The 12,379-nt window shown below is 42.5% G+C and overlaps 1 protein-coding gene across 6 annotated transcripts in view; it reads right to left on the reverse strand.

Moving 5' to 3' along the window:
- RASGEF1B (RasGEF domain family member 1B) overlaps window positions 1-12,379 on the reverse strand; it is a 363,583-nt gene that overhangs the window by 40,472 nt on the left and 310,732 nt on the right. For 3 of the 6 annotated variants that reach the window (XM_021718721.1, XM_008070345.2, XM_008070343.2), the window contains exon 1: window positions 88-240. The exons of the other annotated variants lie outside the window; for them this stretch is intronic. The gene's annotated coding sequence lies outside the window, so the exon portion shown is untranslated. Of the gene's footprint in view, window positions 1-87; window positions 241-12,379 lie in introns of those variants that run through there. 6 annotated transcript variants of the gene reach the window in all.

Below are 12,379 nucleotides of genomic sequence, written 5' to 3' on the forward strand. Positions count from 1 at the left end.
GCACGGTCCCGCGCAGCACGGTCCCGGTTTCCCGCCGCCGGGCACCGGTACGCCCCGGGAGAACAGTCTAGCCCAGGAGCAACCTACCCGCAGGTGGATCCCGGGTCCTCCGCCTCCCGGCTGCCGGCGGCGCGCCCACAGAGGCGACCCGAGGACCGGGAGCGAAAGCGCGCGGGAAGCAGGAAAACAAAATCCGCCCAACCGGTCGGGCTCCTTGTTTATACTGAAACTACGGCACCAGCCGCCGCGCACACCCCCTCCCTCTCGGCACCACGCCCCGCGGCCAGCTCCGCCCCGCCCCGGCGGGTGCGGACCAATCAAGATGCAGCTCACCGCCCCCCGCCGCCGCCAGCCCCGCCCCGTCCCCGCGGGAACGGCCAATCACACTGCAGCTCACCACCCCCGCCGCCGCCAGCCCCGCCTCGGCCTGGCGTACGCGAACCAATCATGGTGCAGTTGGCCGCCCACGCCGTCGCCACCGCCCCTGAGACCAGCCCGCGAGTCCCAGCGGCCGGGGACTCCCGCAGCGCCCACCTGCGTGCCCGCCCACGCGCGGAGGCCGCGGAGCTCAGTGCAGCGGTGTGGAGCATCCTCCTCCTGAGTGCATCCGCCTGGGCTGTGCGGCGTGTGTCTGTGTGTGTGCACTGACCCGTGTACCACGTATAAATACCGACCCGACCCATCGCAAAGCGTCTATTAACATAATTATGGGCTGAAGGTGACTGTCGCTGGAACTTTCAGAAAAGAGCGGAGAGAAACCATAGAACATCTTCTCAGCAAATCTTACGCAGAGCCTGAATGCTGGCTGGGCGGTGGTGCAGAACGCCAGGGGCGGGCTCTCTGCGGAGTAGGCTGGTTCCTACCGTCATGCAGCTTGCCGTCTAGTGGGGCACTCAAGGCCAGCAAATCATCACCCTAACACAATGCCAAATTACGGCTCCTAGAAGCTGCGCGAAGGAGAGGAGCCTGTTCTGTGAAACATGATTCTGGAGGCAAGGCAGGGAGGGCTGTGTTGTCATGGTAACCACATACTCGATCATGGGATACTTGTTAACTATTCTACAAGAAAGGTGAAAACCGCAATACTTCACATTGTACATATAAAAGGAGGCTGGAGAGAAGAGATGATGGAAATAAGGGAGGAAAGAGACCCATGGAAAGAAAAAAAGGGACAGAATCAGGAGACTCGTCAGCTCAGTGGCCTTGGACAGGTCAAATGGCTTTTCTGAGCTTCGGTTTTCTGCCGTGTAGATGCTCACTATGCCTGTCCTGTAGGGTTATAGTTCGCATTGCTGAGAGGGGGGACACTTTGATGTGTTTTGTTCCTGCTGCATGGGTCCTTGGCCTCCCTCCCTCCTGGATAGAAAGAGTCATCTTAAAGGTACTTGGTCTGTTGGCACCAATTCCTCCCCTCATTTCCTTTCTTGATGCCTCCTTTTACTTTGTCTACTCTTTCATCACACTCCCCCCTTCCTTTCTGTAAATGGGACTCCCTGACTCAGTAGTTCACGCTAACCTATCTGAGCCTGGGACTTAACTGTAGCTTCTATGCAGTTTAAATGAAAAACCACACAACCAAGGGAGCTCGGTGGGGCCAGCCAAGCAGAGTAACACACACAGGTGGGGTAGCCCCACCCAGCTGTTGTGGTTGTACTGGCTGGTTGATTTTTCAAGCTCCATGTTCCATTCTGGTTCTATTACCAAAAAAAGCCCTATGACGCTGGACAAGTCATTTACATTCTTGAGGTTCCTGGTCCTGTAGCAAGCGATTAAGAGGGCTGAACTAAATCAGGATTTCTTAATAGAAATACCAGCTGTATCCCTTGTAACCTCTGAATATGCATGCCAGCCCAGAAGATTTTGCCCAGTTTTACTTTTATAGTATCCTTCCCCCACCCCCAAAAGATGTTTATTTTAGATTCTCAACATGGCAAATGGATAGCATGATAATATTGATCCAATGCTTTTCCAAACCACACTCCCACTCTCCACTCTGGAGGATCCTTCAAGGCCCTTTCTAGTTCCCTTCAGAGAGGTGTTATATAGAAAGAGTGCCAGAGTCATGCATCCCGGCCCCCAGAAGAGGTATTGAAGAACTCTGGGCCAGTTTACTCCTCGGAAAAACAGCATTATGGTCAATCACAGGAACTTCTTCACAAGTTGCGAGATAAAGAGACCACACATGAAATGGGCTTGAAATGCCTCTCAGAGAAGCCTTCCCTGAGCTCCTTGTGTAAAACTGCAATTGCCCCCACTCCACACAGCCCACTCTGCTTTAAGGATGCTGCTTTTTCCACAAACCTATCACCGTAACATACAATATATTTCACTCATTCTTGTTCCTCTCCCCACACTAGAATATCCATTTCCTCGGAGCATGCCTGGTTGTGGTTGTTGTCCTTGCAGATGTTGTTTTCCTGCTGTATTTCCAATGTCTAGAACAGTGTGTGACATGGAAGAAGACTTAAATAGATGTTGGCTGAATGAAATGAATGGATGCCTAGCACAGGGTAAGCACTCAATAAATAAATGCTGTTATTGTCATGTCTGGATTATTGTCCATCAGGAGAAAAAAACACTTTCTTTTCTCTACTTCTCAATGTCTTTCTGGTCTTTGGCTTAACTCCTACCTCTGTAAATGTCAGTAAGATTACTAATGCCAGTCAAATGGGCGCAAATCTGTGGAGCCTCACCTCACACTGGTGTTAAATCACAGCTGCCTGTGTGGCATTCCCGTCCTATGCCAGGTTGTGTACTGAGCATCATTTTTCTTTCCCAATCCTCTTGTGCCTCAGGTGCACAAAATTAGAGCAATTATTTTGACTACTCCATGGCCAACCCTCTTTTTTTTCTTAGAATCTTTCATTTCCCAGCTAAAATTCCAGTTTTCCCAGACAGCATTTAGTGTGAGTTTTTCAATTCACTTTTTTAATGAACAGGTATGGTACTGTCTTACGTGCATTCCACAGGAGTATTTAGCCAAATGCTACTGTACATCTGTCTCATTCTGTTTCTCATTGTTTCACTCCAACTTCTGCTCCTGATTGTCTATCTATGTTGGCCTATGTTGATACCACTTACTCCTTTCACCCACTGTTGGTGTCTTACCATATGCTTGGGTGATCCTTCTGCTTCAGCCTTCCAAGTAGCTGGAACCACAGGTGCATACCACCACACCCAGATAATTTTTTGATGTAATTGTTTAGATGAGGTCTCACCAAGTTGCCCAGGCTGGTCTTGAACCCCTGGGTTCAGGCAGTCCTCTCACCTCCACTTCTGAAAGTGCTGGATTACAGGCATGCACCACCACACCTGACTCTGTGTTACATTTTTTTAACTTGCATCATCTTTAATCGTCACTGAAACCCACAGAGATGGGTACTATTATTTCCATTTCTGAGATGAAGGAAGTAGTCTTTGTAAGATAAGTAACTTAGCATAGCCACTCAGCTAGAGAAGCCATGAATTAAACTCTTAGATCTCTGATTCCAATTCTCCAGTCTTCCCACTTCATAAAATTGATTCAATTACTTACGGTAAGATTTATGAAGGCTGAATACAGTGACTCATGCTGTAATTCCAGCACTTTGGGATGCTGAGTCAGGAGAATTACTTGAACCCAGGAATTCAAGGCCAGCCTGGGCAACAGAGCAAGTCCTCATCTCTACAAAAAAAAATCCAAAATTTAGCCAGGTGTGGTAGTGTGCACCTGTAGTCCCAGCTACTCAGGAGGCTAAGGTGGAAGGATCGCCTGAGCCCAGGACGTCAAGGCTGTGGTGAACCATGGCCATGCCACTGCACTCTAGCCTGGATGACAGATTAAGATCCTGATTCAAAAAAAAAAAGAATTTATGAAATAATGTTTAAAACTAGTAGCTTTGTGTATTTAAATTAAACTAGAAGCCAATTGTTTTCTAGCAATGTTATTTGTCTCAAAGTTGCAAGTTTATTTTTTCATAGACACAAGATTAATACCATCATTTGAGGTTTATGATTTCCTTAAAACACTTGTACCTTATATAACAATCTCCCAAAGCATAACTGTTTTCCAATATTTAAAAAATATCATGTTAAAGTGGAATGAAGCACCAGAACAGCAAATGGGACTAAAGAAGGAAAGGTACAAGGGAACAGATTCCTACTTCCATGTAAGAAAAACACTAAAGATGTCCAAAGTGAAGTGGAGCCTTTTTCAGCACTGAATTCCCTCTCTCGGGATCTTAAAGGGCCTTGTGAAATGGTCAAGTAACTGTCCAAGACACATCCACATTTTCTCTGTCATTTATTTTCTTATTGTCACTCTGGAATATGGAGGTTAACAGTTCAAGGATATAAAATCTTACCCCCAGTTTATAAATGGAAGAAAACAAAGGCATCGGTCATAGGACCTCTCAGCAATCTGGATCTCACTTAGGCCTTCTCACTTTCAAAGCCAAGGAACACAAACCCGTTTTATAAAAAGTATGACATACGTGGCCTCTGCTGTATGTTGACAAATATTATGAGGTCTTGGGCAAAGTAGGTCGATCAGCTCCAGGCCTTAGAGAAAGTCCTTTGTTTTCCCCCTTGCTACTTAGCCTGCTCTTCCTTGACTTCCCTTTCTTCCTTGTCATCTGAGAACCCCAAGAGAAATGGAGAAGGAGATTGCTAGGCATGCTTTGGTTTCATGCCCTCTTCCTGTTTCCAGCCTGAGCAAAAAGAAGTCTGTCCATGGGCCAATCTAGCCTTCTCAGGGACCATTCTGGAGTTTCCTAGTGATAAGAAGTGTGTAGGCATTTGGCATCGACCTCTGTACATACACATCCATGAAACCTGACGAGCAGGATGAGCAAGGCAGGACATAAAGATTTAGATATTAAAATCCCTGCTCAGTGCCATCCATCCCTTCATAACTATAGAATGAACTCCACCACTTACAAGGAATCTCTGTGATGAAGCAAGTGACGGAGTCAGCCTTGGAGTGGTCATCTCAACAAGAATTCCCAACAAAGGTGTTCTTCCATATCCATCATCTCATTTAGGAAGATCGCTGGGTCTGGGAAGGGTCATTCAGTTTGGACAGTGGTCATTATAGAAAGCATATACTTTCTTCTTCTGGGATCACTAAAAACATTATAGATGGCCATCCATTTAAACTTTCCAAAAAGACACTCCTAAACAGAAGAGAGTTGACTAGAAAAGGTAATTTTAGGAAGCGTCTTTCACATATCCTTATAATTCTTTACTATCACATATTATCTCCCAGGCCCTAAAATTGTACAAAAGAATATAATGACTGCCTGAGAAATTCCACAACAGATACAGCAGGTTTTTAAGTCCCCTAAGAAGGTGTTAAAATTTACTACAGCTTCATTTAGCAACAAGAACTATTGAAAGGCAACTTTACTATTCTTTCCATTAATAATAATAATTATTTTACTAATTCCCCAATACTTATTTACTCTTGTGAAGTAATTATTTGTAATACCTTCAGGAAGAATATTGATAATGAGAAATAATATAACTTGCCCTGATCACGAAGTCATGAGACAGTCATCCTCTTCATTGGTTATATAATACACCGTAACTTATCTTTTCTGAACTAACAGAAATATTTAATAACATTAAGCATGCATATTTTGATTAGCTGTAGCACTGTTTTGAGTAGAAATTCAAATATGTGTAACATGAATTTATTTACATAAACATCCCTCATACTATGAAATCTTTATAGCCAATATAAATATATTTCTTTATTTGTAATTTCTCTTTCTAGAAATTTTTGTCTGGTTGCTTCTGAATGAGTTAATCTTTTTTTTTTTTTGAGTTGGAGTCTCACTCTGTCGCCCAGACTGGAGTGCAGTAGCCGCTCCCGGCCACCGCAGCCTCAACCTGCTGGGCTCCGGCGATCCTTCCGCCTCAGCCTTCCAAGTAGCCGGAATTACAGGCATGCGCTACCACGCCCGGCTGATTTTTTGATTTATTGTAGAGATGAGGTCTCGCTCCCCAGGCGGGTCTCAAACTCGCGGGCTCAGGCAATTCACTCACCTCAGCCTCCCAAAGGCGCGGGATTACAGGCTGAGCCACCGAGCCCGGCTGAATAAATTAATCTTAAAATGAATGGAAAAAAGTTTTCTATTTCAGATTATTGTAGGCCTTATTGTAGTCTGATTATTTTTGCTAGAAGATTCTTTCAGTTTTGACTGATTACTAGAAAAGGTATCGGCATTTTACATGTTTAAATGTCACAGAATCAGTCATTTCACAAGGCCCAATGTGCTTACTCTATGTCAAGCACATTGAGTATGAACAGTTAAGGGAGAAAATAAATAATAAAATAAAATTTTATAGCTGGAAAAAATATTAACTATTTCCTCTTTTAATCTGTCCCCATCCCAATGCCACCAACCCAGGTCTTATGAAATGAGCAAGTTGAGTCACAGAAAGATTAAATGATCTCTAGGCCAACAAGATAATAGCAAGATTACAGGAATCAAGAGCCCAAGTAATAAACTCAGCACTCCCAACATCGCATGGTTTTACTCCCTAGTTATTCCTGCAGGAGCAGAGCTATAGGTTACTTTGACATTATAGAACTACAATTTGTTTTCAAATATTAATGAGAAATATTGTCTATGAAATATCTCTTGATAAAATAGCAAAGGATAATTCTGTAGACACCACTAATGCAAATATTGCTAATACCATGCATTATTTTATATTCAAGATAGCAAAATAGTAAACTCTTTATTGGATTTTTTATTAAAGTAACATAGTCTGGATTATTAATCAGACTTCATAAAATATATTCAAGAAATTATGTCAATCCCCAAAGCTTTTTAAATTAGCATTTATTACTGCCATCATGAAAGCATATACCTATGGTATTTTCTATTTCATAAAAAAAAAATTGACTTTCACAACACTATATCACCTTTTAAAAATATTAGAGCATAAAGTCTTGTTGTGATTTGTGGCTGATTCTATGACATTTAAACATGTAAAATGCTCAAACATTCATTTTGATACACGGATAATTGTTATTCCAGTAGTGAAGCCAGTATTTCTGAGTAATATATTCAGATATTGTTAAAGAAAAACATAATGCTAAATATATTTTTTGCCCAAAAACAAATGAAACAGGTCATATACTTTAAATGTATTTCACTAGATAATTTGATTTACTGTCTCTGGGAAGGTGCAAAGGTAGAACTAGGAAAGGGAGACAAAGACTTCAACTTTATCTGTAGTGTTTGATTTCTTTCATGAGGAAAGTCAGAGCAGCTATGACAAAATGTTCATTATTTTCATTTGTGGATGAAAACAGTCTGGAGAATTTCATTTGGTCTCACTGAACAAAATTATAATATATGTGAGGTAAAGTTTATTAAAGAATGTTATGCATCCTACATTGCTTATCAAATTAGCCCCCTCTTGGTTTTTGATGTAATTGTGTGTGTCCCTCTGAGACAGTGATGTGCATTGTGACACATAGTTAACACACAAATGAGCTTTGATTTTTTATTGAAACCTGCTCTAAAGTCAGAGCTCCCACAGACTGACATCATTGGCACATGATTAATGTTTCCAGGGCCTGGAATTAACCAGTGATAATTGTAGAATCTACAATTATCCACATAATTGTCCCCAATTAACTGTCTCGAGTGGTCAAGAACTGAAGGAAAATGGCATCTGGCTGTGTGGATGTTTCTCCCCTGTTGGGACGGTCCAGTCACCCCAGGTCTGCTGTGAGTGTCAAGTAGTGTCTGGAAATTTCTCTGGGTGAGGCTGAGGGGTGGAAGAATATGGCTGTTGCTGGTCGAGGTGGAGTTTAGAAAGAGTTGGAAAAAAAGAGAAGAGGAATTTCCTGGCCTACACTATTGCTCAGTGATTTAAAAGAGATTATCTCTTAAGTAAGTAAGGAGATAAATCTGAGAAAGATCTCTCTACAGATGTGTGTGAATGTAGTACCTCTCTCATCAAGAAATTCATAGTCAAGGGCAAAATAGGAAGTCCTAGTCTGAATAAAGTTCTACAGATAAACAAAACATATGTCTTATGTCTGTTTGTAGTATTTCTTAAGAACTTGCAACAAACTCTTTTTCTTTCTTTCTTGCCTCTCTTCTTCCCTCCCTCCTTCCTTCCTTCCATCCATTCTTTCCTTCTTTCTTTCGAGTCCTGGTCTCACTCTGTTGCCCAAGCTGGAGTGCAGTGGCACAATCATGGCTCACTGCAGCCTTGACCTCCTGGATGCAGGCAATCCTTCTGCCTCAGCCTCCTGAGTAGCTGGGACTACAGGTACGTGCCATGACACCTGGCTAATGTTTTCATTTTTATTTTTTGTCTTGCTATGTTGCCTAGGATGGTCTTGAACTCCTGGGCTCAAGAAATTATCCCACCTCGGCCTTCCAGAGTGCAGGGATTACAGGTGTGAACCACCGCACCCAATCTTGCAACAAACTCTTAAATACTCTGTCTTCCTACGTTAAAGATTCAAACATCAGTTGCTTATTAAAAGCAGTCATGAACCTACACTTTCTAAATTCCAAAATACTAACAAGCTATATTTTCCCCAAAAATAGAGTAACGAAGACATACTGTTTAAAAATATCACTAAACAGATTCAATTGGTATTAGCTTTGTCCCTGATCTTGCATTATGGCTTATGGCAGACATATTGCCATCTTTTGACTCAGAACAGACAACAACATGAATATGAACATGAGTTTTGTTCTGTGTCTTTCCATTGGTGGGGGAAAAAAATTACATGCACCCTGCCAGAGAAAACTCTTTAAAGCCTATCACAATGACATAAATTTGAGGAACATCTCTCTTCGCATGGTGCCTAAAGACTTCATGCATTTCTTTTCTTTTTTTTAGATTGGAAAATATATTTTATTTAGAAAGTAGATTAGAGAGATAGATGAGAGAGGAGATTCACCTCCCCAAGGTAGGAGAGGAGGCCAAAGCCAAGAAACATAGCGGCTATAGCTCAAAGAGCCACATGAGCAGACTTCATACATTTCTCCAGTGTTTTTAAACCCTCTCTTCCTCCCTTTTTCCCTCCCTCCCTCCCTTCTTCTCTTAAGATGTGCAAAATAGCAGCCATAAAGAAGGACAAAATCATGGCCTTCACAGCAACATGGGTGTAGCTGGAGACCATCATCCTAGTTGAACTATCACAGAAACAAAGAACTGAATACCTCATGTTCTCACTCATAAGTGCCGCCTGATCACTGGTCACACAAGCACAAGGGTGGGAACAGCAGACACTGGACACTGTTGGGGAGGGAGGGAGGGAGGAAGGAGGGGTGCGCGTGGCAACATACTGACTCCCTGATCCACTATAGGGTGAGAGAGGACCAGCCAGAAGTCCATATTTCACCTGCATGCAGCCTACTTATGTAGTTAATCCCCACTTGTACCCTACAACTCTAAAATTAAAAAATAAAAAACAAAGATCTGCAAACTACATAAAAGTAAATTTTTTCACCGCAAATCTAGGAACAACATCTCCTGCTTCAAGGAAGAGGGAGTGTTTGAACCTGTTAAACAGCAATTCTCTTCGGGAGAAACAAGTAGCATATTGAAATCAGTCATTTGCACGAGGGCCAGCAGAGCTTGTCAGAGAACACAGAATGTGAGGGGACATACAGAAAGCAAGGGGACATACAACCTGTTGAGAACAAACAGTGGAAAGGATTCACAGTCTCACCGTGGAGTAGAGCCTTTGGCCATGATTAGAAAGAGAGTCTGCTGAGTAAAGAGACAAAGAAGGAAGGGTCAAGCTTCACTGCCAGAGATATGGACAGTTCAGATTCTTAGTAAAATGAGGGGATAGGACCACATGACAGCAGGAATCTTTAGGACGCTTGAGAGATTCTCTGGGGATCTGCTTCGGCTGTTCCATAAGCCTCAGGCCTATGCAGAAGGTAGCTATAACTAAATATACCATGGCACAGTAATACCTCCACTCTGGGTCTGGTTTAAACAGGCTTGAGCATCAACTTCAATATGGATGGTCTATTTCTGGGACTAATTCTGCATTTCATGTAGGGAGTCCAACTGTCCTGATTTGCTCAGGACTGGCCTGGTTTTAGCACCAAATGCACTATGTCTTGGGCAAATCCTACAGCTAAGGCAAACTAGGATGGTATTTCACCCAAATTCTAGATATTTACTAAGAACCTGCTATGGGCTAGGTCCTGGAAAAGGCGTTGAGAATCCAATGAGAACAAAGCAGACAAGGTCCCTGCTGTCATGGGGCTACCATCAGTGGGGCAAGATAGCCATTATATAAAGGAATAAATAAACAGCCAGTCATCATAGATGATGATCATGAATCGTATGGAGCCTACTTAGAAGGGATCAGGGAAGTGTCTCTTAGAGCAGAACCTGAAGAATGAGAAGGAGTTAGCCATGAGTATGGCCAGGACAGACTAGTCCTAGGCCATTTGTAAGTTTCAAGAAGAGCTTGGGAGAATATTAACACTCTCTACAGTCATCTTACTTATCTACTTATGTACTTACTATTTGAATTAGATTTAGAATAAAAAATCTAATAAGATAATCAGAATAAACAGTACATGCAAAGACTTTGTCTATAACCTTGGTGCCCACAAGAGTACTTGGTATATAGTTAAATAAATAAATGAGTCAAAATATTGCCGTTTTAAAATATAATATTTATTAATACCTCCCCAAACCCACTTTCCCAGAAGTACTCCCACTTTTTTCAACAAGTTTATCCATAAAGCAGATGGAGTTATAAAGATCCCATGGGCCAAGGAACACCTGCAGGCTTCAGGCTAGCAGTATTCTGGGACAGTCTATGCCTACTGGCCCCAAGAGAAGCTTTGTAAATCCTGTCCTTTGCTCTGTGCTGATGTGTTGGCTCCTAAGATGTCAGGTGCTCTGCTCCCTAAGTCAGGAAGAGATACAGCTCATAGTTAGAAGCCTTTGGCTTTATTATGACCGGCCTGTAAAGGTGGGATGTGGTGTGACTAATGTAAAAAAGGCACAGAGGTAAGGTCTAACAAACTCATTACTTCCATGATGAGCTTGATCACCTCCCAAGCCAGGTTCCCCTTTCAAATGTCTCATTTCTGGTCATGGTACCTTCATTCTCCTGACCACACAGGTTTGAAACCTTAGCGCCTGCCTGATTTCCTTAAGCTTTTGCCTGCATCTGGTCAGTGGTTATGTCCTCTTATGTTGTACCCCCAAATTCTCCTTCCATTATCTTGCCATTTCTGGACCCCAGTATTCAGAGATTAGAGAAATGACCACCTACTTGATAGCCAACCCTGACCACACACACAGACACACGTATGATATACTGCTAGGTGGGACTATCTCTGATATGTGGCATATCAAGGACGTAAATTGCTCATCTGCTCCAGAACTGACAGTGGTTTACTATATTTATTTATTTATTTTGAGTTAGAGTCTCACTCTTGTCACCCAGGCTGGAGGGCAGTGGCATGCTTTTGGCCAGTGCAGCCTCAGCCTGCTGGGCTTAGGCGATCCTTCTGTCTCAGCTTTCCAAGTAGCTGAAACTACAGATGCACACCACCATGCCCAGCTAGTTTTTTTGTGTGTGTGATTTATGGTAGAGATGAGGTCTTACCAAGTTGCCCAGGCTGATCTTGAACTCCTGGGCTCAGGCAATCCTTTTGCCTTGGCTTCCCAAAGTGCTAGAATTACAGGCTGAGCCACCGTACCCAGCCGGTTCACTATATTTACACAGTCAAGGGTCCCAACCAAACTTTCTAATCTTACCTCTTATTTACACATTTACATACAAAATAATCCAATGGAGTGGATTGTCTGTATTTGGGGGAGAAAAATATCAAAAACAAAATAGCCTGAGTTCTCTCATCTCTATGACTTCTCTTATACTATGTCATTTATCTGGAATGAACTTTCCTAGTTCCAAAATAGGTAACTAATAACTGTTTCTGCCTAGGCTTTAGAAACCCACTGAAAACATCTTAAGTTCCTAGAGGGAAATTCTAATACCTGGGACAGCCTTATTAAGTAAATCATAATGATCATTCTACTGATGATTTAACACTAACAAAACACATACTTTCAGACACAGCCAAGTCCTGCTGCAGGTTTCAGTGATTCACAGCCATGATCCCTGATGCCAAGTTTATGGTTAATAGGAATCCAGCACTGGCAGTTCACTTTGAACATTCGGGGTTTTCTGTATGAATAGGAGTTATTTGTGGCCATTCAGATTAAATTTAAGGGAAAGTGTGTTGGGGGATGACCAATATTTATTGAACATTTACTATATGTCTAGGATTGTGCTGAGCACTTTCCATATATATTTATTTAATCTGCATAACAATCATCTAGAACATTTATTATTATCTCTATTATCACAAAGGAG

The sequence above is a fragment of the Carlito syrichta genome, unplaced genomic scaffold (assembly GCF_000164805.1).
Source record: "Carlito syrichta isolate Samal-C Ts95f unplaced genomic scaffold, Tarsius_syrichta-2.0.1 Scaffold313359, whole genome shotgun sequence".
NCBI classification, from domain to species: domain Eukaryota; kingdom Metazoa; phylum Chordata; class Mammalia; order Primates; family Tarsiidae; genus Carlito; species Carlito syrichta.